The following is a 27,749-nucleotide window of genomic DNA, read 5'->3' as shown; positions in this document are numbered from 1 at the left end:
CATTGATGTCTTTATTCCCTAAGACAGTCATTCTTTCGGAGGTTGTACTAGTTTTCTTATGCTGCTATCACAAATGATCACATACTTGGCGTTAGACAACACAAATTTCTTATCTACGGTTCTGGAGATCAGAAGCCTGAAATGAGTCTCACTGGGTTAAAATCAAGGTGTTGGCAGAACTGTGTCCCTTCTGGAGGCTGTAGGGGAGAACCTGTTTCCTTGCATTTTCTAGCTTCTAGAAACTGCCTCCACTCACTGGCTCTTGGCATGATCCCTCTCTCCATCTTCAAAGTGCATCACCCAATTCTGACCCTTTCTCTTTCGCCTCCCTCTCTCCTTTATAAGGCTCTTGTGATTACATTCAGCCCACCTGGATAATCCAGGCTAACCTCTCCAGCTCAAGATCCATAATTTAATCACATCTGCAAACTCCCTTTTGCCATGTGAGGTAACACAATCATAGGTTTGTAGGATTAGGATACAGCCAAATGTGGAGGACTATTATTCTGCCTACCACAAGTCACACACAAAGCAGTCCAGAGATGTCACCAACAGATATGAAAAAGGGAAGTCTTTGTGGAGAACTGATCCTTGAGCCAAGTTGTCAGGGATGTGAGAAGTTCACCTGCCAGGACAGGTGACATTGAGTGTGACAAGTTGAAAGAATAGTATGTTTAAAACTGCCCAGATATGACACTGAGCACATCGCACTTCTAGGGACTGCCCGGTCGCTCAGTTTTCCCTATGAAAATCTCAACAACTTGCACACATAAGCCAATTAGGATTAGAGATGCAACGTGATAACCCAACTAACTCAAGGTAGTGTTGTAAAAGGTGCATATTTTCATAAAGGTTGAAAGAGGAGGGATATAATGAGAGAAGGAGGTTTGCATTTCAAGTCTGTTGTTGAGGGACTTGGATAATCAGAAAGGGTCAGGTGGTCGGGACCGACCAAGTAGATTGACTAGAGAGAGAGAGAGAGAGAGAGGAGAAGCCTAAAGGATAAGAAATAGTTATTTTAAGAAAAGGGAGCATCTACAGCAAATACAATCTTTTTTGGGTTTCGACTATGTGAGTTCACAAATCATACATGTTCACTGTTGCCAACCAAACCCTAGAAACTGCTTGGTTTTGATACATCCAACAATGATTCTCAAACTTCATCATTATTTGAAAAATAATTATTTGAAAAATCAGTTATTTGAAAAATCCCTTTGGGTGGTCTTCGGCTATACTTAATCATTTTGACTTTTGCTCAGTTCACGGCAAAGAAAATAAACAGATTGAAAAGAATTTTTTTCAATTTAAAAGTTTTCTCTCATAATTCTTTTTAGCTTCCTTCGACTTTCCTGCTAGCAAGTACATCCCCAAATGAATGGATGGTAATAAATGGAAAAATGCAGATTTAGTGCTAGGTTTTGGGATGTGAAGAGCCACAATATGTACGAAAGAGTCCTATTTCTGATTTGCTGTGAATAGATGTGCCCATAATTCTTTGGGCCCCACAAAGGACATCACGATTCCCACGTGTTCTGTTATCACAATTTAGATGACTACTATATTTTTATCAGCAAGTAGTTATTGGTACTAATTATGTTCCAGGTTGTCAAACAATCGAGGGATTTGAGAACATAGAAAATACTCTGAAAATACAGTTTCAGATCTGGGACCTAGAGACAAAGTAGATGAGGTTAATTTTTTCAGCATCCTCCAATTTACTACGAAGTGATTTACTTTATCCTTTATCTCCTTTAATTCTCTAGCCCAATTGTGTACAAAAAGAACCAAGAAGAATGCAGAGCACACGGTAGTAGTTCAGTCAATGATTATGGAATAAAGAAGGAAGAAAATGAAGGCAAGAGCTTGCAGTAAGTTGTGCAGAATCACAGAGCTACTACGGACAGAGCTGCACTTGAAGTCATGTCTAACTAGTTCCAAAGTCTTTGCAGTTTGCACCCCAAAAAGCTGCTGATGCCTGGAGAAAAATAATGGCTAATATTTACTAAATGTTTACTGTGTGTCGGATACTGTTCTAAATTCTTCACATACATCAAATTATTTCTTCCCGCTGGAAAAAAACAAAAACCTGTGTGGTAGATACTATTAATAGTATCCCCATTTTCCAGATCAAGTTACAGAGACTTTGAGAGTTATGGAATTTTTCCAAGATTATAAATTTTGTAAATTATTGAGAGGAATTTGGACACAGGCAGACTTACTCCAGAGCCGTCCTTGTTATTCAGAGTGAACATGGCTTATGAAACAAGGACTACAGAAGTTTTAAGAGTGAGGGCACAGCCAGCTTGATGAGTGGAGAATGGTGGTCATAGACAATCTGAGTTGGAAAGCATTTTAGTGGTCACATCTCACCCAAACCTGCTTATCTGGTAGTTTAAAACCATGTTCAGTGGAGCCTTAAATATCTCCTAATGGCAGCTCAGGCCTCCTGCAGAGTCCAAGGGTACATCAGTTATGCTCTTGCCCATCCTGGTTTTCCTTTTGTCTGCTATACATTTTATGCTTTTCTATATGGATTAATTTGAATAATGGTTCTCTAGCTTTAAAAGCTTGAAAGTCTCTCTCCTATTTATGACATCTGGGTGTGGTCATCCAGCCATCCTTCAATACTTCCACTAGTGTGGAATTTATTACTTAGTAAGGTTGTTTATTCCAATTTCTGATATATTGGAAAGCTCTTTGCTTTATAAGTCAAATTTTATCTCCATATAAGACCCATATTTCCAAAGCAAATAGCATTCATTTGATGGCCTAAAGTGTGGTCTATCTTGATGAATTTTCCATGCTGTTGTACTCTGCTGTTGTTGAGTGGAATGTTCTATAAATGTCGATTGGGTAAAGCTGGCTGATAGCGTTGTACAGCTCTTGTGTATCTTTATTGATTTCTTGAACACTTGTCCTAGCAATTAATGACACAGAGGCGTTGAAGCCTCCAACTTTAATTGTGGATTTGTCTATTTCTCCTTTCCGTTCTATCAGTTTTTATTTCACTTATTTGGAAGCTCTATTATCAGGTGCATAAACATTTAGGCTTTTTTTGTCGTCTTGGAGAATTGATCACTTAGTCATCATGTAACGCCTGTTTTTTCAACCCCTGGTGATAGTCCTTATTCTGATCTTTGATATTAATATAGATACTCCAACTTTTTAAAATTAGTGTTTGCATGTTATATATTTTTTTTCATCCTTCCACTTTAAACCATTCTGTTTTTCTATCTAAAATGTAGAAAACATACATTGGGTCTTGCTTTTCTTTATCCAGTTTGATAATCTGTCTTTTAATTTGTGTGTTTAGATCATTTATAGTTACTCTAATTATGTGATATGGTATGATTAATATTTACCATCTTGCTGGTTGTTTTCTACTTGCTCATGTCTTTTTTACCCCCTATTTTCTACTTTCTTTTAAATTGAGAAATTTTAAATGATCCTATTTTTGCCTCCACTATTGCTTTATTTTTGCTATTTCTTTTAAAAAATACTTTTCGTGGTTACACTAGAGTTTGTAATATACATTTTTAGCTAATCTGCATCTACGTTCAAATTATATGACGCCACTTCAAGTGTAGTGTAAGTACCTTAAACACACTATGCTCTTCGTTCCTCCCGCCCATCCTTTGTGCTGCTGTTGTCAGGTATTTTACTCTTACACATTCTACATATACACAATGTATCGCTATTTGTTATATACTTTATATATTTTTTATATACTTTAAAATACTTTAAAAAGAAAAAATGAGCTTTATATTTACCTTTATTTATTCCAATTCCAATCCTTTTCCCTTCTTTATGCAGACCCCAATTTCTGTCTGATGTACTCCTTCTGCCTAGAGAATTAATTTCATTCAACATTTCTTATACTTCAAACCTGCCAGCAATGAATACTTTCAGTTCTTATTCGACTGAAAAGGTCTTTATTACACTTTAATTTTTAAAAATATTTTCACTGGGGATACAATTTTGGTGGACACTTTTTTTCTTTCAGCATTTAAAGATATTACTCCATTATCTTCTGACTTGCATAGCTCCTGACACAGTGCCTTTACTCTTATTTATATGTTTCCCACCCCTCTGGCTGCCTCCAAGATTTTCTCTGTCTTTGGTCTTCACAGTTTGAATATCATATGTGCAGATGTGTGTGTGTGCATATGGGTGTGCGTGTGTGTGTGTGTGTTTTGTATTTATCCTGCTTCATATTCTCTGAGCTTCCTGGATCTGTAGTTTTGTATCTTTCACTAATTTTGGAAAATTCTCATGCAGTATGTCTTCAAATATTCCTTCTGCTCTATTCTCTCTCTTTTGCATCTAGAATCTAATGACATATATGTCGGGCTCTTAATATTGTGCTACAGCTCTTGGACGACCTACTGTTTTTCACTTTGTGTTTCATATTGTGTGATTTCTCTTTATCTACCTTCAAGTTCTCTAATTCTTCAGCTGCATCAAGTTTATTGATGAGGTCATCAAAGGTATTCTTCATCTCCATTCTAGTGTTTTCTAATTGATTCTTTCCTAAAGTTTCCATCTCCCTGCTGAAATGATCCATCCGATCATGCGTTGTATGTATCTTTTCCACTAGACTCTTTAACATCTTAACCAATTGTTTCAAAACCCCCTGACTGACATTTTCAACGTTAGTTTTATTTCTGAGTCCAGCTCCATTGATTGCTTTGATTTTTGACAGAATGTTGTTTTATCTTGTTTCTTTGTGTGCTTCATGACATTTTATATGACAGTAGAGGCAGGTATATAATCTTTACCCCTGGAAATTGGTATGCCTTTTCTTTTGCCAGGGCTTTCAGGGAGAAGGAGTGTTGTTTTGAGTCAATCAGGTCAGGAATTGAGCTGTAAAATGTATTTACAGTTGCTATCCTTACCCTTCCTGCATCACAGGCTCAAGTTCTAGTGTTACCTTGTGTCTAGGGTGGAGGCTGGTTTGCAAGATGGTTTCCCTCAAGGTCTGCTCCACTTTCAGCTTCAAGTCTTCTCTTTTCTCTGGTTCCTTGAGGTGTTCTCTTCCCGTTCTCCTGTCCTCTCTTGGCAGTAAATGGCTGCTGGTTGGTGTGAAGGCAGAGGATGTTCCCTGTTGTTCTGATTGAGACTCGGGTAGGTACTCTGTCCTTGACTCTTGGAACACAAGACTTTTGCGTGATCTTGCCCTTCCTTAAGCTGTAAGGGACCTCTTGGTTTGGGTCCCGGATATATTCCTGCCCTTCATCCAGGGATAGAGGGTCCTTTTTGTTTCCTTTCCCAGCTGCAGTGAGTCTTCACCACTGTCCAAAGCCAATACTCTTTATTGCTCTTTCCTACAAGCTTAATGTTTTTATTCTGTAAGGTAGGGTAGATGGATCTAGGAAGGGCTCATGCCTTTCCCACGGTGGCTGCTGGCTGATTCTCGAAGGCCTGTGCCATGAGGAAGACTTTCTTGGGATTCTCACCCTGCCTCCAATCACTCCTGTGAGCTCCTGATGAGGTCTGTTGAGGACAGCCAGTTAGTGGGTGGGAATTACCATGGTGCCAGGGGTTCTGTAATCTCACATTAGCCCGCACTTGGCCTCTAGCAATTTGTTAAAGTTTTAGCTGAATTCTTATTAACAGCTGCTATGGCTCCTGGTAGTATTTGTCCTCAGTAAGCAACTGTTCATGCCCTGGATTTTCTTGAAGGCATCTTCCTTTCTTTTGATTTGGGGTTAGTCGGTTGTCCTGTGACCTCAGTACCCTGGTTCAAAAGACATTGTGAATTTGCAAATCTTTCAGCATTGTGTTTGTAGTACTTGTGGCAATGCCACTCTTTCCCACTTTCTACATCCTAAGTAGATGCCAAAAGTCTTTCACAGCATTCTTCTGGAGGAAGTCACAGACACAAATGAGAGCTTTACTTTGGGCTTTCTCTCTGTCATTCATGGAGTTGAATTCAATAAGCACTTTTGGGCATCTGGAACGCCCAAATCTTACCATCAAACAGTTCATAGTCTACTAGGAGTGATAAATGCAACAACAGATAATTTCTGAATAGCACATAGGTGCTAAGGTAAGGGTAATCTGTGCTAGCAAATAAGGGGGGTGGTAAATGAGGCACACCCCAGGTAAGAGACAAAGGAGCTGTCCTAGGGGAGACGACACCTACATTAGTTCTTAAAATAAAAACATTTTCCCAGTGTAGAAAGCTGGGTAAGGCCTTCTAGGCAGAAGGAGCAGAATGGTCTGAATTATAGAGTTAGCATAATTTGTGCCTGAAAAAGATGAAATGAAATATTCCTGAGTCGTATTCATAGAAATTTTGATATAGTTACTCCAGGGCAAGGTTCAGGAATGTGCACAAAACGTCCAGAGGACTCTGATCTATCAGCCCAGTTTGGGAAGCCCTGCTTGCTTTTCAGGCTTCATTTGCCCTCCTTGGTTATCATATTCAGCCTCTTAGTTTCCGCTCTTCACCTGAGAGTAAGATAGTTGAAGGCTACATTCCAGGGGATGAGCATGGAGAATACTGGAGAATACAGAACACTGCCTTTTCAGTCGGGTTTAAATCCCAGCTGTGGCACTAGGTCACACTTGGCTGATTTTAGTTTTCCTCATTTTTTTTTTTTTTTTTTTTTGCGGTACGCGGGCCTCTCACTGTTGTGGCCTCTCCCGTCGCGGAGCACAGGCTCCGGACGCGCAGGCTCAGCGGCCATGGCTCACGGGCCCAGCCGCTCCGCAGCATGTGGGATCTTTCCAGACCGGGGCACGAACCCGTGTCCCCTGCATCGGCAGGCGGACTCTCAACCACTGCGCCACCAGGGAAGCCCAGTTTTCCTCATTTTTAAATGGGAAGAATAATATTATCTATGATTACTATTTTACTACTAAATTAAGGCTACCATTGAAAAGACTTTTGTAATGGTCCTGGGATAAGACAATAAGGGTCTGAGAAGAAGAAAGAAAAGATGGCTCTAAGAGACATTAGGATGGCAGAATTGAAAGGTTACACTTTAGTCACTTACTCTTGCTGAAAGCTAACTATGGCAAGTACTGGGTTGGCCAAAAAGTTCATTTGACTTTTGGTAGCATCTTACAGAAAAACCTGAACGAACTTTTTGGCCAATCCAATACTATGAGAAGCATTTGCCTTACATTATCTCATGTGATCTCTGCACTGACTTTGAGATGGGTACAGTGCCATTTTACAAATGAAGAAACTGTAGTTCAGAAAGTGTAAGTGACTTGCCTAACGTGACATAACTGGGAGAATGGAGTTATCATTTACTAGGCTGAGAAAGACTCTAGAAGGAGCAGGTTTGGGGGTGAAGATCTGCAGCTCCATTCTGTATACGGTAACTCTGAGCTACCTGTTACACGTCAAGTGGCGATGTTAAAGAAGACACATAGCTGTGACTGTGGAGCTCGAAGGAGAGGTCTGAACTAGAAATATACATTTGGAAGTCATGAGCGTGTAGGTCAACCCAACGGGAAAGAATGACCTCCAACCTCGTGGTGAGCACAGATGAGAAAGAGAAGGGGTACAAGGTCTGAGCTCTGGATCTGGTGTTAAGAGATCAGGAAGATTAAGAGAAAAACTGGCAAAGAAGATTGAAAAGAAGTGGCACATGAGGAAGAAAGAAAACCAGGAGAGGGTGGCATCTTGGAAGACAAGTGAGAAAGAGTATATACTTGGCAAGTATTTGTCACGTGAATGAATGCTGTTTTTAGACAGAATTCAAATCCAGACCTTTCTGACCCAAGAGCTTACACATTCTTATCCAATATAAACAGTAGTATACATATTCAATATAACGTGGTCAGCAAATTTTTAAAGGGCCAGATAGTAAATATTTTAGACTTTGTGGGCCAACAGGCAACATCAAGGCCAAAAATGTAAAATTGTAGCTCAAGGGGCATAAAACAAAACAAGACAAAAACAGGCTGATGGTCCATGGCCTCAGTTTGCCGACCTCCGCGTGCACTGTATTATCCCCTTTAATTCTGGGACTATTTATTACCAAGATGTTAATACTCAGGCATCGTCCTCTTAATCAGCAATCTCAGCATCACAGAAAACTCTACAAAAACCCAAACAGACTCTCTTCAGCGGTACCAAAGTTTAACTTTTTTTCCTCTATATAAAGGTGGCCTGTATCTAATCCAGCAGTATTATTTCTCCCGAGACACTATTTCTTGTTCCATTTTGCTTAGCTATATAGCTGGTAAAGAAATAGAGCACGAAAGCAAGCACAGAATTTGCCTGAGCGTATTTGTCATAGACTGTACGTAGCCTCTAACGTGGGTTTCTGGCTGACAGCGTAATAGGAAAAAGGGTACTTCCGTCTCCTCTGGTTTGCTCTCTGAATGTCAAAGGAGACTCTGCTGAGAACTCAGCGAGGCACAGATATTTTCCCTGGGGTCACACCAAGGGTGTCATTATGATGCATTACTCCAGCATATGAACTCTGCCCACAGAAGCACTGTTTTTAGGAAGATAAAGTTCAAACTTGGTAACACTGCTTTCTATTTTTGCTAACTTTCTTTCTCTCCCCAATCAATCCTAATGACCTAAAATCATTACTGCGTTTACTCTCCTCTTCTGCAGTGCCTTCTACCCACGCTCTCTATAACCCCCTAAATCCTAGAACCATGGGATCCATTCGTGCATGGATGGCGCTTCCTAGATCCCCAGGCTATTTGTGTTTCCTCAAAAATGTTTTCTTCCTCAATGCTACGCTCGCCTAAACAGTTGTACGAGGGCCCATCAACCCATTGAGAAAAAGCAGCAACACACACTCCTAATTCACCTCTCAGGGCATGTGAATTTGCAGATATTTCCAATCAATCATGAAGTGATTGCTACGAGAAATTCTCCCAGAGGTCAACCCACCTTCTTGGAATTAATCCTATTTAAAAAACCAGTTTAATTATCATAACCAACCACCTTTGCTGACCAGCCTCTGAATACAGAGGGTGGTCAAGGGTGCTAACCTCCTGGGCACAGGTGACAGGCCAGGCCTTGTCCGCTCATTTCTTGGGTCTTTCTGCAGCTATATTGTACCTATGCTTGCCTTGGAATTGGGAATGAGATCTTTCTCCCCTCCCTCTCCTCTTGTTGCCTGGCCGATGGGGCAGGCCTGGGAGTGCTCAAGGCTGCACAAAACTTCTTCAGTCACTACTTTCTTTAAGAAAACCCTTTTTTTTCTTTCTTCTTGGTTCCTTAAGGTTTCTTTTGCTCAGATTCCTCATGACCAATTCATCTGAGATTTGTTATTTGTCCTGAAACCTTTGGGACTTAAGGAAAATGCTTTGTAAACTATGAGATCTGTAAATTTGTAACTTTTCTCCCTCAGGACCCAGAACTGTGCTTGGAACAAAGTAAATAATCAGAGAATGTATCTTAAGTTACCCTAAGGAGGTGGCTTATTAATATCATCTCCTTGGTAGATTTGAAACAAACCAGAAAGAGGTGGGAAAGCCAGTTTAAAGCCCTGAATAATCGATTGTAAACTCCCTGTAGGCAGGGGATGAATGTTTTCTGACCCAGTAAATGGTGTCTACAGAGCTTGGCTTGCTGTGTTGGCTGTGGGAATGAAACAGAAAGAGACATCTCGAGAAATACAGTGGAGAAAGCAATGCCAAGCAGGGAGCTGGCCTCGGTGGACCAAGATCCTGGAAGGATCAAACCGAACTCCAGATTGTTGGTCTAAAGACTGGCAATCAAAGTGATAGTCAAAAGTCACAGGTTCTAGGTCTGCTTTCCTCTCTTCTGTGATGCTGCTGGGCCAGCCACTTCTATCTCTTGACCTCAGCTTCCCCATCTTCAAAATAGATATAAAAGTCCTCTGCACAGAGTTATTGCAAGAATTATTATTACTATTGTTATTTTGCCTGATAACAACTCTCTTTAGGACTGACAAATATGGAAACTTCTTGCCAAAAGGCAAACTGAGAGGTAAGCTAAATTTGCTGGGAGAGGAGAAGGGCCATTCTTGGAACTCTGAATCCACAGTGTGTGCAAGGCTTGTCCCTGTGGGACCTGAGGGCTGGTAACATGTACAAAAGAGCATTGTCTTCTCCGAATCTGCTTGTAATCTTGCATAGGCTCGTGTGTCACTTTAAAGGGTTAACAGGAAACGAGATATCATCTTGTCAGCCTTCCTGATCTCTTCCAGCTGGAAGTCATCAGGCTCAGCTCTGAGCACCCACAGCGCCCCATCTGTCCTCTTCTTGTAGCGCCTTTCCCTGCAAAGTCTGGATATTAGTGCACGCAGCTTGTGTCCTCCCTAGAAGGTAAGCCACATGCAGGCAGGAGCCATGGCTTGGTTACGGATCATCAATTCTGCAGAGTCCTGCCAACATGTCTCTCAATAAGAGAAATTCAGGAACTGCTTGTGGAGTAGATGGGCGGGTGGATGGACTAACGGAGGGACAGAGGGACCATCAGTCTCATTCAGTTCTGAATCCTGGGCCTCACACACAGCTTCGGCGTGTGATGGACAGTAAACACACGCCTACTCGTGCAGCGGACAGAAAGAGGCCCAGTCAGTCTTGTTCTCACTGATTCTCTAGGGCCTATAGCACAGGGCCTGGCACGTCGCAGACACTTCAGAAGTAGCTCTGACTGACTTACTGTGTTTCTGAACTGCAAGAAACCAACTATCATAGAAAGAGGTGTTTTCAAGGTGGTTTCTTTTAATGCATTCTCCAAAAGAGAATAACACTAGGGTTAGTATACATCACATACTTATTCCTGAACCTTCTATCGACACTCTCTATGTATGCATTCTCCTCCAAAAGAGAATAACACTAGGGTTAGTATACATCACATACTTTTTCCTGAACCTCCAGTCTGTGGCCTAGAGCAGGGGTTGGCAAACGACAGCCCACAGGCCAAATCCGGTCCACTGCCACCTGCTTTTGTAAATAAAGTTTTATTGGAACATGCTCATGCGTATTCGTTCACATATTGTCCACACAGTGAGAGTTGCAGTGGAGACCATCTGACTTGCAAAGCAGAAAATGTTTATTCTCTTGCTTTCTATAGAAAAAGTCTGCCAACCTCTATTATAAAGAACTGGTTATCATAACCCAGAGAGTTATCCTGCTCATGAGCTGCTGTTGGCCCACGAACTAATAGTAAGTGGCTGGTATTCTTGGGTCTTTACTATGAGAGGAAAGGCCCTAATGTGTTGCCTTCTTGGGAGCAGTGCCAAGTGACTTGCCTAATGTGACATGACTGGGAGAATGGAGTTATCATTCACTAGGATGAGAAAGACTCTAGAAGGAGCAGGTTTGGGGGTGAAGGTCCACAGCTCCATTCTGTATACGGTAACTCTGAGCTACCTGTTACACGTCAAGTGGCGATGTCACGAGGCAAGGCGCGTTTTAAGTTTTCACGTGCCCCTCCCCTTTCCTTCCACGGGCGTTCTCAGCTCTCCCTCACAGTCAGCTGTTCGTCTCTGTAAACCATCATGGCCTTCCTATGCAGGTTTTCCAAAAAGAAAAGGAACTTTAGTCCAAACCAAATATAATTTTCAGAGAATCCAGAGAAAGGTCATATGAGGTTGTGAAATGTGACTTGGCATAAAGCTGGCCTCTTAAGAAATGGAGAGAAAGAAGACATGATCCCTTGTCTTCAGGAGCTCAGTCTCCCGCATGAACCAGGCATAATAACAACTACAGTTACGGCCAGATTGACAGTGCAGCTCCCAGAGGTTAGGATTCAGGATCCCTCACACCCATGGGCCCTTTCCACACCCCTATTAATAGGTTCACATGATCCATATGTACTTGTAAAATTTGCAATAGGAAGATATTTTAACCCGAATAAGTTGTGTCCAATTTTGTAATTCTGTTCTTGTCCTTAAAGAGAAGCCCCTAAAATTGCATAAAGCTTCATGTCCCACATCACCTGGATCTTCCCCTGATTCTTTTACAACGTGACATTGCGCTAATGTGGGTTTACCCAAAGTACAGGGCAAGGAACCCCTAAGGGTAACTGGAGGAATTTGAGCAAGGTGACATTTGACCTAATGGTAAGCAAGATTTCTCTAGGCAAATAGTGACACGGATGGAGGAGAGGGGTGGGGTGAGGACGGAGTTTTGCTCCAGGCGTGAGGAACAGCATTCGGGGCTGGGAGTGCTTGCCATGGTTTAGGACATAGCATAGAAAAAGAATAAATGCTTTAGGACAAAGTCGATGGAAAAGTAAGTTTTTACATTTTTTTTTTTTAACAGAAAATGAAGATGGGGAAGCAGTAGTGGCTAGATCAGGGGTTTGGATTTTGCCTCTTTGGTGATGAGGATCTACTGACGAATACTGGCTGGGGGGATGGTGTGATTATATCCTATCCTTAGAAGGATCCCCTGAGTAATCTTGGGAAATTCCTGGTGACCTTCTCAACACAAGATACACCGAGATGGGAAGAAAGACGTACTGCTGCTTTCATGACTGCGGGGATCGGGGCCGGGGTGGGGGGGCATGAAAGAGCCAGGGCAGCGGGACTCCTGGATTTTCTCAGTTTTCAGCTGCCTGGGCACAAGCGGAGAAAGAGGAGACTGACGCCTATTCCCTTACATTTCTTTCCTCCAACCTTGCCATTGGCAGTTCTTTCAACGCTACACTTTTCCTCATACCATTGAATCCATCTCTCTCACAACTGCCTTGCAGTTTAGCCACAAGCCACAAAGAATAAACAGCATCTCCACCATCGGGCCCCGCTGCAGCTAGGAGTGTGAATGGGTCCTGCAGAAATGAAAAGCTACGAAGCACTAAGTCAGTAACAACAATGCAGATCAAATGTGTACTCAAAAGACCCTCAAGGAAAAAAAGGGGTTTTTAAGTTATGTTTTTAAGCCTAGAGAAGTCTGAGACGTGATTCTTCCATGAACAGGAGTCCTTGTTTCCAACTTTGTCCCCCCAAAGCCATCAGGAAATGGCCATTTGTCCTAGTCTCTCTCCCCACTTCATCCACATCTCCACGGAGTGGTCTCACATCTCCTCCCTCACCACCCCAGCTTCATAGTCCTGCCACAAGGATCAGCGTACATCTCATCTCATCCCCCAGGTCCCTGTCACCTCACAGACCCGGCCAATTCTCCTTTAAGAATACATTTCATCCTGCCTTCTTTACCTGGCTCAGGTGCGGCTCTTCCAGGGAATCTTGGACTCTGGTATCCCTCCTCTGTGCTCCCATCACACGCCCCACATAGCTCCCTTTGCATTTATCACTGCCACCTCTAGTGTCCAGGTAGGGCTGGCCTTCTTCCAGGGCATTCACGTGGGCCATTCCCACTGCCTAGAACACCTGCCCTCCTGGCTTCTCTTCAGTGGCCACTCTTACCCGTTAAGCCTCATTTGCAATATCCTGACCTCAGAAATGGGCTTCTTGAACCTCCCGCCTATACTGTCACCCCCAACCTATGTCCCTGCTCTATGTCCTCACAGTCCTTCTCCAAGAGACTTAGCCCAGTGCCGTTTAGGTTACTTACAGCGTGAGTATTAATGTCTTCCTACCCATTGGACTAACAGCTTTATAAGAGCAAGAAAGACATCTGTCCTATTGATCAAGTTATCCGTCTAACATGATCACACTAGGAAATCAGCATCTGGTCAATGAATAGAGTTGCCTTCACTCTTTAAGTTGAAATACTTAGGTAGGTAAGTTCCCTACACACGAACCTTCAAGTTGCAAACTTTCAAAGATGTGAATGTGTGTTCCGTCAACGACAGGCATGAGTGAGACTGCAGCTTGCCCTCCGTCTCCTATCGCTGACGATCCTTCAGCTCTACCATCTCCCCCCTCCTCTTCCCCCTCCAGTCAGTAACTCTTCTCGCCTGTTCCCTCGATGTCAGCCCCTATACGCCAGCAGTTGTACTGTTCTACTGCACTTTTTTTTTTTTTTTTGCGGTACGCGGGCCTCTCACTGCTGTGGCCTCTCCCGTTGCGGAGCACAGGCTCCGGACGCACAGGCTCAGCGGCCATGGCTCACGGGCCCAGCCACTCCGCGGCATGTGGGATCTTCCCGGACCGGGGCACGAACCCGTGTCCCCTGCATCGGCAGGTGGACTCTCAACCACTGTGCCACTGGGGAAGCCCTCTACTGTACTTTTCAAGGTACTGTACTGTAAGATTAAAAATGTTTATTTTTTGTGTGTGTTTGTTTTTTATGTATTATTTGTGTTAAAGTACTATAAACCTATTACAGTACAGTACTACAATATATAGCCAATTGTATTAGTTGGGTACCTAGGCTACCTTTGTTGGACTTATGAACAAATTGGACTTGAAAACAAATTGGACTTACAAACGTGCTCTCAGAATGGAACTTGTTTGTATGTAGGGGACTTACTATAATCAAGCTGGGGATGGATAAGTTTTCTAAGACAGAAACCAACTTCGCCAGTTAGTGGCACAGAAGATGGCTGTATTAGGCTTTCTTCTTAGAATAGGACTGTGTCCTATTCAAGACAAACGAGCAACACCAAAGAGGAGGGAGCTTATCCAGGTGAAAGTTAAAGTACTCGTTTGTTTAATCAAGAAGAAGTCATTTGTCCCCACTTCTCCCCCAAAACAAGAGAAGAGAACCCAGGATATTTATTGCCAACCAGCTTACATGCCTAATCACAGCCCTGGAAGCACGCCATTCTCTAATAGACAAAATTAGGTTAAAAGACTGGGGTTGGTCACATGGTTTCAGAAAATGGCCCTATATTTAGGAGTTTTGTTCCAAATATAATCAGATTCCAAAGGCCTGCCAGGGTTTATTTATTTATGAAAATGAGGACCTGGTGCCTTCTGAAGTCAGTGCGTTAGCAGCCCCCGTGCGCTGGAGTGGCGTTTCTCTGAAAAAATAACAAGGCTGCTTTGACCCAGGAAAGTCACAGCCTGAGAGGCTTATTTTTGAAGCAGCATTTATTTTCTGCTGGTTTAAAACATGCTCCCCTTAGGAATACCCTTCTGAGTGCCCCAGAAATGCGGATCCGCTGACTGTGTAACGTCAGCCCTCCTGTGCACCCGATGGGGATCTCATTCCCCACAGCAGGCAGGCATCCAGCCACCCCTTCTCATTCCCCATCTTGCTTTCTTCTGAAAAATGAACGTTTTTCCTGAGAAGAGAGGAATGGAATAGACATAGAACGTGCTCTCGAGTAGATGAGGAGGAGGGAAGAAACCTAGCGAAGATTAAACTTTAAAAAAAAGGATTTTTTTTTTCTGCCAGCCCCCCACTCCCAAACCCTTCCTGCCCAAGTTCATGTTTGCTGAGGCCTCTTTTAGTCAGCCCTACTTCCTGGGCTGCTTTCAGTAATGGAGAGAGGGGAGCTTAACAAATGTTTCCGTGTTTGCTTTTGAAGCAAAGACAGGTAAGAAGGGACCCATTCACAAGAGCATTGGTGAGCCAAAATAACAGGTGGCCGCTGGGCGGAAAGAAATGAAACCCTAGAACATTTCAGTCCTCAGGACCCTGTTATCTGCCCTTCTCATCAGAACGTGACTCCTGATTCATTTTGAGGAAAGTTCCAAAACCCCAGGCTATTTGCATCCTTCCCTTTTCTCACAGAGTTCTCTCAAGTGTGTCTGGTCATATGGCTTCTGATTTATACTGACTCCTAGTTCCTCTTTCTCAGGTGGAGACCTTCCTGACCTCTTGTAAAAATTTCTACTTCTGAGGAGTGGTTGAAGTTAACCTGTTTGTCCTGTGCTGAGCATCTTACATGCGTTAGCCCAGGGGTGGAGATGGGGGCCATTCAGAGAGAAAGGCATGGCCTTCCTTTCATCCTAACTCCATGTGTATATCTATTGTCAAAACCCGACAAGGCAAGTCAGAAGATGTGGGTCCACGGTTGGTGCAACTTGGGCATGGTACCTTACCTCTCTGGGACTCGGTTTTCCTATAGGTAAAATGGGGTAGCCATCTCTCACTTGATATTTCATAGGGCTGATGTGGGGATCCAATGAAATGATGGGAGTGGAGGCATTTTGTAAACTCTACATGTCTGTAATGCAAGCTACTAGGATTAAGTGAGTAGCTTAAGATTAAGCAAGGCTCTCATTTCGACCCTTGCTGTACGTTGGAATTATGTCAAATGCCATGAAAAAAATGCTGACGTCCTGGCATCATTTCCACATACTGGCATAGGGACTGTTAACGGCCATTTTTTTCAAACCTCCTTTTTTAAATGTGCAGTCACGTTCGGGGACTGCTAGTAAATAAAAGAGCTGTGGATGTTGAGAGAAAGGAGAACGTGTGGAGCGGGATGTACAGAAAGGAAAAGCCTTGAAGGAAAACGTAGGAATTTGAGTGGCTGAAGGGATCTTTTCCAAGCGGAAGTGGTGACAGTGACGGGGGGGGGGGGGGGGGCGGGGGGGGCGGTGTGGAGTGAAGACAAGTGAGAGCAGGGAGCTGGTAAGTCAATTAATCATGCAGTAGTGCCCTGCAGGGACTCAGGAAGGCAAGGCCTCCCCCACACCCCCACCCCGGGAAGCGCTAAGTGTCTCTCACTGGTGACTTCACAATACCCTGTACTTCTCTATGTCACTGCGCTGCTACATTGTATTATAACTGTCTGGGCCTGTGTGTGTTTCCCCCAGTGGACCATGCATTCTCTAAGGACACAGATGGTTCCAATCGTCTCTGGATCCTCGGCACTGAGCCAGGTGACTGTCAGAGACAAAGAGCTTAATACATGATGGTTGACGAAACGACAGGAACTGGGCACCTGCTAAGGAAGTATTTTAGGTTTGACTCTGCCACTATTTAATGGGATGCCTAAGACCAGCTATTTTGCCTCTTTGGGTTTCCAGGTCCTCCTGTTGTGCGGTTCTAAGGCTCTAGGAATTCAAGTATTTGAGTAGCATGGGGTCTAGAAAGAGGTCGACATGCAGCCAAGTGCCAGTTTCAAATAATTAGAGCCTTTAATTCAGGTCAGTGCTTCTCAAACTTTAATGTGTTTACTAAGTTACCTGGGGATTTTGTCAAAATGCCGGCACTAATCCAGTAGCTGTGGGGCAGGGGGCTGCTGAGATGCTGCATTTTTAACGAGCTCCCAGGTGATGTCAGCGAGGTCAGCCGGTGGACCCCACTGGAATCATACACACTCCCAGGCGAGGTGGAGGCTGCCGGACCATGAACTGCACTTGGAGTAGCAGGTCATTAGGCTACGTCTGTGTGATTCCAAAATGACCTTCTGAAAACTTTTCACCCCATACCCTGAAATAATGGATTAAAAACAATTGTTTTTTGGCTAGAAAAATAGGATTTAGGACCACCAAACCTGGTCTCTAATCCTGTCTCTATCACGTCCTAACCATGTGATTTTAAGCACGTTACCTCAAAACTCTTCATCTCAGTGTTTCAATTTATAAAATGGAAGAATAAAATCTATCTCAAGACGGAAGACTCCGAGGATGTGAGAATTCAGTACGATGATGTGATGATGTATGTACTGCAATTAGTATGCAGCCAGTGCTTAACACATGCTAATTCTCTTCTTACTGACTCAGCAACACTGCAAGTAAAGAAGTTTCAGGAATTATAGGTTTTCCTCTTCACACAGACAAGTTAAGCTTTGTAGGAAATGCAGTACCTTTCACTTCCTTTCTTTAGGGGGCATGAAACCCCCAGCTGTGTCTTAGCACAGAATCAGTGGGAAGAAAAGAGTAAAAGTGAAAAGCTCTCAGAGAGGCTGACTCACACTCCTTAGGGAAAAGCAGCCAACCTGTGAGGTTTTGTAGGGAAGATGCTAAGGCCAGTTTGGGGGAAACATGAAGTGAAAAAGACGAGAAAGACACAGGAACTTCCCCTACGATTTACCACTTTATAAGACAAGCTTTCTCCCTTCAACTCTCTGCTTTCAATACTGAACCCTGAGTCCTGCTGGGTTTTAGATCGTTAGAGCTTTAGACACATTTTATTTATATAATTAGGATGAAGGGATCAGGACCGCTTCATATTTTGGCCTCCTGGAAGGTCAGATGGGAACACAAATATTCCTATCTGGATCAATCTGTACCATGGTCCCATGTAGTAACCGCCATAATCATTTCTCAGGCTCGTAAATATCATACTTCAAAGGTAACCCCTGGGGGGGGACAAAAAAAGGTAACCCCTGGGGTGATTTTTAGTGACTTCCCATGTGTGGGCGTAATCGGCACTGTCAGCTTTCCACTGTCTTCTTTGTACTGTCTTCTGGTTTCCAGGTATCTGCTGGACACAAGCTGACCCTAGATTATTCACCTGGCAGCTCTGGGGGACCTGAGCAACAACATGCAGCTCAGGTGTGTTCATGCTGCATCTTTAGCTCTCTCATATGCTACATCTGCTAATCTTAGCCAGGCGTTAGGAAAACAATCTGATTAGGGACATAATCCTGTGACCATCTGCTTGATTTATCACTCCCAGAAGGAATTTGCATTTTAAAAGAAGCGCTTCTTAAAGTAAATGAGTCTCCCGTTCTGCGGGTTATAGCGACTGCTCATTGCACAAATGTGGGGAATTGAAAAGCATACAAATGTACAAGCTTAAGTTTTGCATTCTGAATATCTATATTAGGCCCTGAGCATCTCTAGTTTAGAAAGGTTTCCACATGATTCTGAGGCCAGAGTTGCAAACTCCTGTCTATTGGTGAATTATTATGGAATATTGGAAGGTTTTCCTCTGCCTATTCTTGACTTAAACATCCATTCAGTTATACATTTCTGTGTAATAAAACACCCCAAGACCTAATGAATTACACAAAAATGATTAAATATTTCTCATGATTCTGTAGATTGCCTGGGCTCAGCTGCGTGGCTCTTCCGCTCCACATAGCATTAGCTGGGTCGCTCGTTTGGCTGCATTCAGCTGATGTCTGGGGCTGGCTGGGTGATCTGAAACGTCTTCTCTCATGTCTGCAGGGCCTGTTCTCTTCCATGCAGCCTCTCCATGTGAATAGTCTGAGTTTTCGCAAAGCATGGTGGTCTCAGGATAAGGAAATTTCTTACAGTGTTGCTAGCTTCAAGAGTGAAAGCAGAAGCTGCCAGGCTTCTTAAAGGCAAGGCTTAGAACAGATACGTCTATGATATGCCTCCCCAGGCTTAAGGGGATGTGACATAGATAGTACATTTTGATGGACAGAATGACAAGTGCATATAGGGAGGGAAGGAACAGGTAGTGTCATCTTTGGAGACTGCTTACCAGGACAGCTTCCTACCAGTTTGCTAAAGAACAGGAATCTGAAGCACAGCACCTACTTCTGAAGACTGTCAATCCTTACACTAAACAAAACAGCACAAAGTGGACCAGATGAGCATCTGAGACTGTAAATGGCTGTCTTAAAGGGATTAGAGAACTAATGGGATTCCTCCCTCTGTTATATTCCTGGAAAAGAGGCTAACTGACCAACTCTAATTACAGTAAGTCCCCTGCATACGAACGAGTTCTGTTCCAAGAGCATGTTCGTAAGGCTAATTTGTTCATAAGTCCAACAAAGTTAGCCTAGGTACCCAACTAACACAATCGGCTATATAGTACTGTACTGTAATAGGCTTATAATACTTTTCACACAAATAATACATAAAAGACAAATACATGCAAAAAATAAAACATTTTTAATCTTACAGTAGAGTACGTTGAAAAGTACAGTAGTACAGTACAACAGCTGGCATACAGGGGCTGGCATCGAGGGAACAGGCAAGAAGAGTTACTGACTGGAGGGGGGAGAGGAGGTGGGAGGTGGTAGAGCTGAAGGATCGTCAGCAACAGGAGACGGAGGGCAAGCTGCAGTCTCACTCACGCCTGATGCTGATGGCACAGGTGCTGGTTCCTTGCTGGGTTCAATTCCATCTACCCTCTTGAAAAACGATCCAGTGACGTCCAGGTAGTAGCTCTGTTTTTCTTGTCGTAGATGACACATGGCACTGGATTGCGTGCTGAACGGCTGCTACAGCTTTTGTATACCGTTCTACGTTTGGGTTCTGTGCCTCAAACACTAACAGTGCCTCCTCAAATACAGAACATCCCCTCGCCATTTCCTGCATCGTGAATCTCTTCGGTTCTTCAGTTACTTCTTCTTTCTCTTGTCTTCATCCTTTCTTGGCTCTTGGCGCTTCTTAGCAGTACCAGCTACATCACTGCTGCTTTTAGGCTTGCTTACAGTACTGTACAGTAAAGGACAACCACTTGTAGAGGATGCACGCACGGGGCAATGTATGCCAGACACATGAACTAACTTATGTGATTGGACATGCGAACGCACGTTTGCATCTCTGAAAGTTAGAAACTTGAAAGTTCTTATGTAGGGGACTTGCCAGAGAGGAAACTCAGGCTAACACTCCACATTCGCTTCGCACTCCCCTAAAGCCCAAGGGGGCTTTGTGGGAGGATGGCACAATCAAATGGAAAGAACAGGGGTTTGAGCCTAGCAGAAAGGGTTTAGGCTCCTAGATCTGCCGGGGGAGACTTTTGGTGGGTTAATTTCGTGGGCCTCAGATTTGTCTTCAGAACGGTGCACACGGTACCTTCTCTTAGGCTTTTTGTGAAAACTCAAGGTGGTGATATATACAGGCGCCAACTGAACTGTTTAGCAAGTGTTGTATCTCTTGTACTAAGCAACATTTCTCATTCTTAAGAGACCTAACATTGTGAAGGTATTTATAGTCACAGGGAAAAGAAAACACTTATGGGAGAAGGAAGGAGAGAGAGCAAGCAGCTAAATGGATATTTAATGAGCAAGTGTGTATAATTTAAAATGTAGAGGTTCATTTGTTGGGTGAGTCACCAAAAAGAATTTCTCTGATATTGATAAGCATTGTGTGTAGTTTCATTCATTTTCCAGAACAGTGATTCACTCTCCCTTGGAACAGTCATATCTGCTGGGAAGTTTAAGGAGGGAACCTTGTGAAAGCACCAGTGCTCTAAGCCAGGTGGGCTGTGGAGGTAGAATCTGAAGAAACCAGAGGAGAGAAGAAAGGAAGAATGGATTACAAAAGATGGGCAAGATGCCCGGAATTTCGTACCTACGTCACCTCTTTTGTAGTAAAGGGGAAATTCCAGGATGCATCGCTACCCCAGATACTCCAGTGCACCCTTTACCTATTGGAACAAGGACGGCATTGTTTCACAAAACACCCCTTGATCCAGCTTAGAACATCCGTTTTCCTTGCTTCTGTCTAGAATGATGTAATGATACCCTGCTTTCAAACCCATAGCCCGGTAATTAAGAGGAAAGAAGAATACCAATGATCTGGTCTCTAAGGGGCCGTAAATAGAAATCAGAAGGGCTTTTGCCATTTTCAAGATTTTATTCTTGGGATTAAGAGAAAACTTACAGGGCAGGAAGGAAGAGAGCTAAAATGAGGTAATGTGTACTGTGCAGTGGCTGCTGTGCTGGCTATCCGATCATGTTTCTCTCCTTGTGTATTTTTAGAACAACATTGCAATAGCAGCACTATTGGTCCTAGTTTATGGCTGAGTAAATTAAGGCTAAGAGTAGGTAAATCCAGTAAAGATGAATTCAGAGTCCAAAGCGTTCAATCAGAGCCTTGTCATGTAAGAGTAAAATGAAAAATCAAGGAAGAAGATGTGTCGCGCATCTTTTTGCCTCAAACGGAAAGACATCCTGAAATATCATTAGGTAAAGCTGCCTGTTTCAGAACGTGACAGAAAATTTTGACAAAAAATTTTAGAAAGATATGGATAATCTGAATGATTCAAATAGGTTTGACTTAATATATGCAAGGAGCCTACAAACAGATAATACTAACCATTCTATCCATCCAGTATCAGTGGTAAAAACCCAGTACATATTTTGTCACAATAAAAAAAATACTACTGTAAAATTTTCCAAAAATAGAGATTTTTGAAGTTGCAATGTTCCGACCATAATTCAGTAAATCTGAGAATCGAGGACCAAAAGTTCATATGCCCAACACATAGAAAACCAAAGCAAATATATATATTTTAAAAGTTTAACCACTGGAAAAGTATAGAATACTGTTCATTATAAGTCCAGGAGCAAAGAAGTAAAAATAGAAATTAAATCTTATCTAGGAATCCATGAAAAGATGACTACTTGTTACCAAACCCATTGAATATAAACATACAATTAGAGGGAAATGTATAGCCTAACATGTTTTAATTATTTCATTGAGAATAAATGAATAATTCCAATTAAGAGTCCAGAAAAAGACAGGTAAATCATGAGGGAGTACATGGGAACTGACAAATGCAAAAGGAAAAATTCACGATATAGAAAACAATACGGCAGAAAAGACAAAGAGGAGCAAAATCTGGTTCTTTGAAAAGACCAGTGAACGAGATTGAGGTTAATCGCGGTGAGCCTGCTGAATGGAAAAACGACATTCATTTCCCTTGCTCCAGGGCACAGAGTGGAAAAGTGGAAAATCTATAATTAAAACCCAGCCTGTCGGGCTTCCCTGGCAGCGCAGTGGTTCAGAATCCACCTGCCAATGCAGGGGACACGGGTTTGATCCCTGTTCCGGGAAGATCCCACATGCTGTGGAGCAACTAAGCCCGTGCGCCACAACTACTGAGCCTGCGCTCTAGAGCCCGCGAGCCACAGCTACTGAGCCTGCGTGCCACAACTACTGAAGCCTGCGCACCTAGAGCCCATGCTCCGCAACAAAAGAAGCCACCACAACGAGAAGCCCGTGCACCGCAACGAAGAGTAGACCCTGCTCACCACAGCTAGAGAAAGCCTGCATGCAGCGACGAAGATCCAATGCAGCCAAAAAAATTAAAAATAAAACAAAACAAAAACAAAAACCTGCCTGTGTGCATCCAGAGCCCTGTCTAACATATCATCCACTATAAAAAGGATCAAGAAAATAGGACATTAATAAACTGACTTGAAGATGGTAAATAAAGGTTTTTCAACATTTCCAAGATACACGGGCTGTAAGAAGTTCAGATAGCCTACATCCTTATTCCTTTCCCTTCATGGTCACAAAGCAAGTCATGCTTGGTTAACATCAAGCTATAGCTGGTGCCCAATGACTTTCCCATTTTCAGAACACTTCTGCAATTTTTCAGTCAATGTTGAATATATGAGATCCAGGGAAAGGTGAGGAAACTGACACTAAGAGAACTAAAATGGCCAGGCCAAGAGGAGAAGTCAGAATTGGACCTCAGGGGCTTTTCTGAACTTGGTTCATGTATCAGTCACACTTTTATATAGGTTATATCGGAGTAGATTTTATGATCCCCATTTTGCCAGTGATAATACTAGGGCACAGAGAGGTTCAACAACCTGCCCAAGGCCACACAGCCAGTAAGGAGCAGCATCTGACTCCAGGCTGCCTGACTCTGGAGCCCACGCTTGCAAGCGCCTCACTGAGCCACTTCCTAACCCCTGCTGAGTGACTTCGGCTCTCTCGGTGTGTTCCCCTCCTCCGCGTTGACTCCTGTGATGGTCCTTCACATTTCCTGGCTGGCCCAGAATCTGTGATAGGGTGTTATAAACTGATTAGGCCAGGAGGGGTGCAGCCGTGTGAAAAGAAAACACACAGCTGCACTGTTCTTTCCTTCAGCTGATCTTTCTCCTGTTACATAAATGGAATGTTATACAAATGTTTCCGCCATGAGTTTCCTTTCAAAGGATGAATAAAAGAATGAGGCGTTTTGTTTTCCTTTGTTCCCTGGTAGCACCTATGTTAAGAATTTGTGCTTAAAACATGACTCACTAATTCTCGGAGCAAAGCACAAGGAAGTGAACAGATCTAATGCTTCTGGAGATGTAGGCTTGAGCTTGTGTGGGAAAAGATCAACTGGAAGCGCTTAGGCAACGTTTCATTCAAAAACAACAATTCTCCCATCCCAACATGACTGTCGCGTTCAAGTAGCCCTGTTTGCTTTCTTGTATCATGGTCCAATATTTCAGGCAAGTGATGTCTAGTTCCTTTGCATGTGGGTGTGTGCCGAATTGTTCGAGTTTATAATTATTAACTGAATTATTGCTTTGTTGTTCGATAGGCAGTTTGGATTTGGGAATAGTTATTTACAGAACAAAAGTGGGAGGGACGTGCTTTAAATACAGCGCAGGGTAAAGAAGCTTGAAAAGTACCGAATTTCTGTGGACGTAAGTCCAATAAGCTTTCAACTCAGCCCAATGCATTTGAATTCCCTGAGCCTGTGTATGCTGTGGGCAGAACATTTCCTGCTGGAGGAGTGAGGTCTGAATCTTAGCGCACAGAAAGACATTCTCAGAATCTGCTTTCTAGAAAGTGACAGACATGGGCAACCTCCACTTCCCACCCCCTCCAGCCCCGGGAATTTGATTGCCTGGAATGTTCTCATTACAATTCCTTGGCTCCAGGGAGCTGCGTGAATGTCGGTGAGTCAGCTCGCTAGCTACTGAGGATCCAAAGCAGGCTGCCTGGGTGCCCAGGATGTTTTCTTTGGAAGAAACCCTCTTCCTTGAATTTCTTTTCTTCGCAGGAGATGATGAGTGGGAAGTCACTTTGGGTGTGACGGTTGATCTCTCTTCTTTCCTATTCATTGCTCAGTACCTTCAAAAACATAAGTCCTGGGGCAAAGAGGAATTTGGAGGATCAACTAGAAGAACACTCCAGAGACCATCTTTTCTGATGGTTGACAAAATTTCTCCCAATAGCCTCTGCTTGTCTATCCATCAGATCCCAAAGTGTGTTAGCGAACGTGTAATGTTTCCTCCCGAAAACTGTGGCATAGACAGAAAAATCAGGGCTATCACCAAGTTTTCCCTCATTATCAAAATGATATCACTCCTGGATAACTTAGCACCCCTCCCTCTGATCCAGGCTCGAAAGTACCATCACCTGTATTACCACGATTGCTGGTACTGCTACAACCACCATTATTGAACCCTGACGCGCACCCCGTGCATCACTGCCATACCTCCACCATCACTGCCACTATCCCCACCATCAGCACCACCACCACCAGTAACTCATCCACCCAAAACTACATCTTAGCTGCTCCACATTCACCACTACCGCTAACGATGGCACCATCATCACTACCTTCATTTAATTCAGCAGTTTTCAATTGAGCAGTTATTGAAATAGTTATTAACTGAGTACGGCCTGGCACTCTACTAGGCCCTAGAGATATCAAGAATACTATACCATGATTCCTGCCCTGGAGGACAACAGTCTATTAGAGGAACTTAGAAAATTATATAAATGGCAATTATGCAAGATATAAGGAAATGCATGCTGTAGGAGAGATATAAATAAGATGCTGGGTTTACTTAAGGAGTAGGGTAGAGAGTATAGTAATTCAGGAGGATCAGCTTAAATGTCACTTTTTCTGGGGAGCTGGAAGCTGGGAATGATTTTAACTCCAAGTAACACAATAGCCAAGCTAGAATAATTAAGACATAATTATTGCACGTGGCAAGATGTCTAGTGCTGGCTCAGTGGCTCAAGAATATCAGGGCTCTAGGCCACCACTGATGTAATTCCCCTTCCTTTTCATTCATGGCTGCAAAATGGTGGTCTCCTGTGGCCAACTGAAGTCAAAGTCAGCAAATGAGGGGAGGCAGAGCAGAGGGAGACCTCCCCTCTTAAGCCTATCTACTTTGACAAGGTAGAGAAAACATCTCCCATAAGACTAGCAAAGGCCCTTCAACGTGTCTTTGGTTAGAATTGAGTCATATGGCTACCCCTCACTGCACGGGAGGCCTGGGCTAATGACCTAGCATTTGCAGCCCGTCTAGTTAAGGCAAAAAGGAAAAGGAAGAAATGGACTGAAATCGTTGGTTGTTACGAAGCCAAATGACATGCTGCAAAAGAGAAACCTACAGTTCTGCCCAAGGAAGCCTTCTGTGATCCTCTAGAAGGTTCTGGTGTTCTTCTTATAACACCCTGCACCATTGCTTGACAATTTCTCTGATAAATCACACCCAAATAATGACAAAAATTATAATAAAAATTTGCTTAAATATTTGTTTAACTTCTGTCTACCCATTAGATTTTAAGATCTAGGAGAATGGGGTCAAAGTCTGTATTGTTCATCATGGTATCTTCAGCACCTAGCACAGGGCTTGACATGTAGGAGACAATCAACACTATTAAATGAATACATATAAGAATGAATGAATAAGCACAGTCCTTGAGATCTGTTGAGATTGATGAAGAGGACTTCAACAATGGTAAATATTGAGATGTATGTGTATGTATGTATGTATACATGTATGGGGCATATATATATATGAATGCATGCATATTATATTCTGGTATTTTATTTCTACAATGGTATTCAAAGCACGCTTAGAGTTTTTGTTTTGTACTCAGGCTTTATGCTAAAAATTACTTTGTGCTTTCTGTGTTTTCTTTCTATAGTGTTTCACTTCACATGATAGGGAGTGAAAAAGCAAAAGGAGTTCAAGGTTAATTTTCTGAAAAGGGTTTGAAAAATGGCAAAGAATTACACAGTCTTATTTGTAAGCAAGAACTTCCACTCTAAATGACCTTCCTCTTCTTCCTCCTCCTTCTTTTTCTTCTTTGGGTTGATTATTGCTAATGATAAGGGAAATAGATAATGTAGCCTTGGGCCTCTTTCAAATATGACAAAATTATTCTCGATTTTAATGTGTAAACCTCCATAATCAATTGCAAATTATAAGCAGCAGGCAGAGTTTGGTTAAAGAGAAAAGCTTAGAATAACAGATAACAATCTACACTTGCTTTTTTAGGAGCATCTGAGGAGGAGAAATCATCTTTATTATAAATATTAATTACAATGTTTATCATGAAGAATAAGCAATGATGATTCTCTTTTACATTTTGTGAAACAGGCTGTTTGCTATGGGGTCATTTGAAGGCCTCTCTGTTCAGGGCATGATTGTGCACACGCATTCCTGGACTTCTAACATGATAACACCGTTTCCTCCTATTACCATTATCCCAATAATATTCTATTGCCCACGCCTTGCCAGCTCTACACATTCATTTACCACAAGATACATAAAGGCATCACATGCTTGAAATACTCCTTAAGCCTGTCTTGCACCACTTAGTATCAATGAAAACTTCTTGTCCATAAACTTTTAAAACTCTGATTGAGGAGAGAGGAGGAATTTTTTTTTTTTTCTGCGGTACGTGGGCCTCTCACTGCTGTGGCCTCTCCCGTTGCGGAGCACAGGCTCCAGATGCGCAGGCTCAGCGGCCATGGCTCACGGGCCCAGCCGCTCAGCGGCATGTGGGATCTTCCCGGACCGGGGCACGAACCCGTGTCCCCTGCATCGGCAGGTGGACTCTCAACCACTGCACCACCAGGGAAGCCCGAGAAGACGAATTTTGTCATGGGATTTCCTTCGGGAACTTGGCCTTACTTTGGCCATACAGCTATGTTCAAATTACCTCCAAAACTTAGTAGCTTACAAAGTAGCCATTTTATGATATCTATTTTGTGCAGCTGGAATTGAGGAGAGCTTGTCTGCTCACGTCTGCTCAAAGCAGCACTGACTGAGACTGAGGTCACTCAGTGTGGATAGGTCCGGTGTCTTGGAAGGATGGTTGAAACAGCTGGAGGCTGGCTGGGCATTATTTCTACTTGCATCTACTGCACAAGGCTGGCTTGGGCTTCCTGACAGCATGGCAGCTGGGATTTGAGAGAGAGTGTTCTAAGAAAAAGCATCCTCACAGCATACATTCTAAGAAGCCCAGACAAGCTGCAAGGCTCCTTATCGTCTTGCCTTGGAAATCCCAGAAATTTCCTTCCCAGTAATGTACTTCTGCTGTACTCTATTGGTCAATCAAGTCATCACGGCCAGCCCATGTTCAGGG

General features: G+C 43.0%; 1 long non-coding RNA gene across 1 annotated transcript in view; it reads left to right on the top strand.

The window, feature by feature from the left end:
* The window catches only part of LOC117199657 (uncharacterized), a 56,899-nt gene extending 53,912 nt beyond the window's left edge, over positions 1 to 2,987 (top strand). Inside the window, exon 3 of the long non-coding RNA XR_004480953.2 lies at positions 1,764 to 2,987. This is a non-coding gene — a long non-coding RNA (uncharacterized LOC117199657). The remainder of the gene's footprint in view (positions 1 to 1,763) is intronic.
* The last annotated feature ends 24,762 nt before the right edge of the window (positions 2,988 to 27,749 follow it).

Source organism: Orcinus orca, chromosome 17 (genome assembly GCF_937001465.1).
Source record: "Orcinus orca chromosome 17, mOrcOrc1.1, whole genome shotgun sequence".
NCBI lineage: Eukaryota > Metazoa > Chordata > Mammalia > Artiodactyla > Delphinidae > Orcinus > Orcinus orca.
The sequence above is the reverse complement of the archived record's forward strand: the minus strand, read 5'-3'. Positions and strand labels throughout refer to the sequence as shown.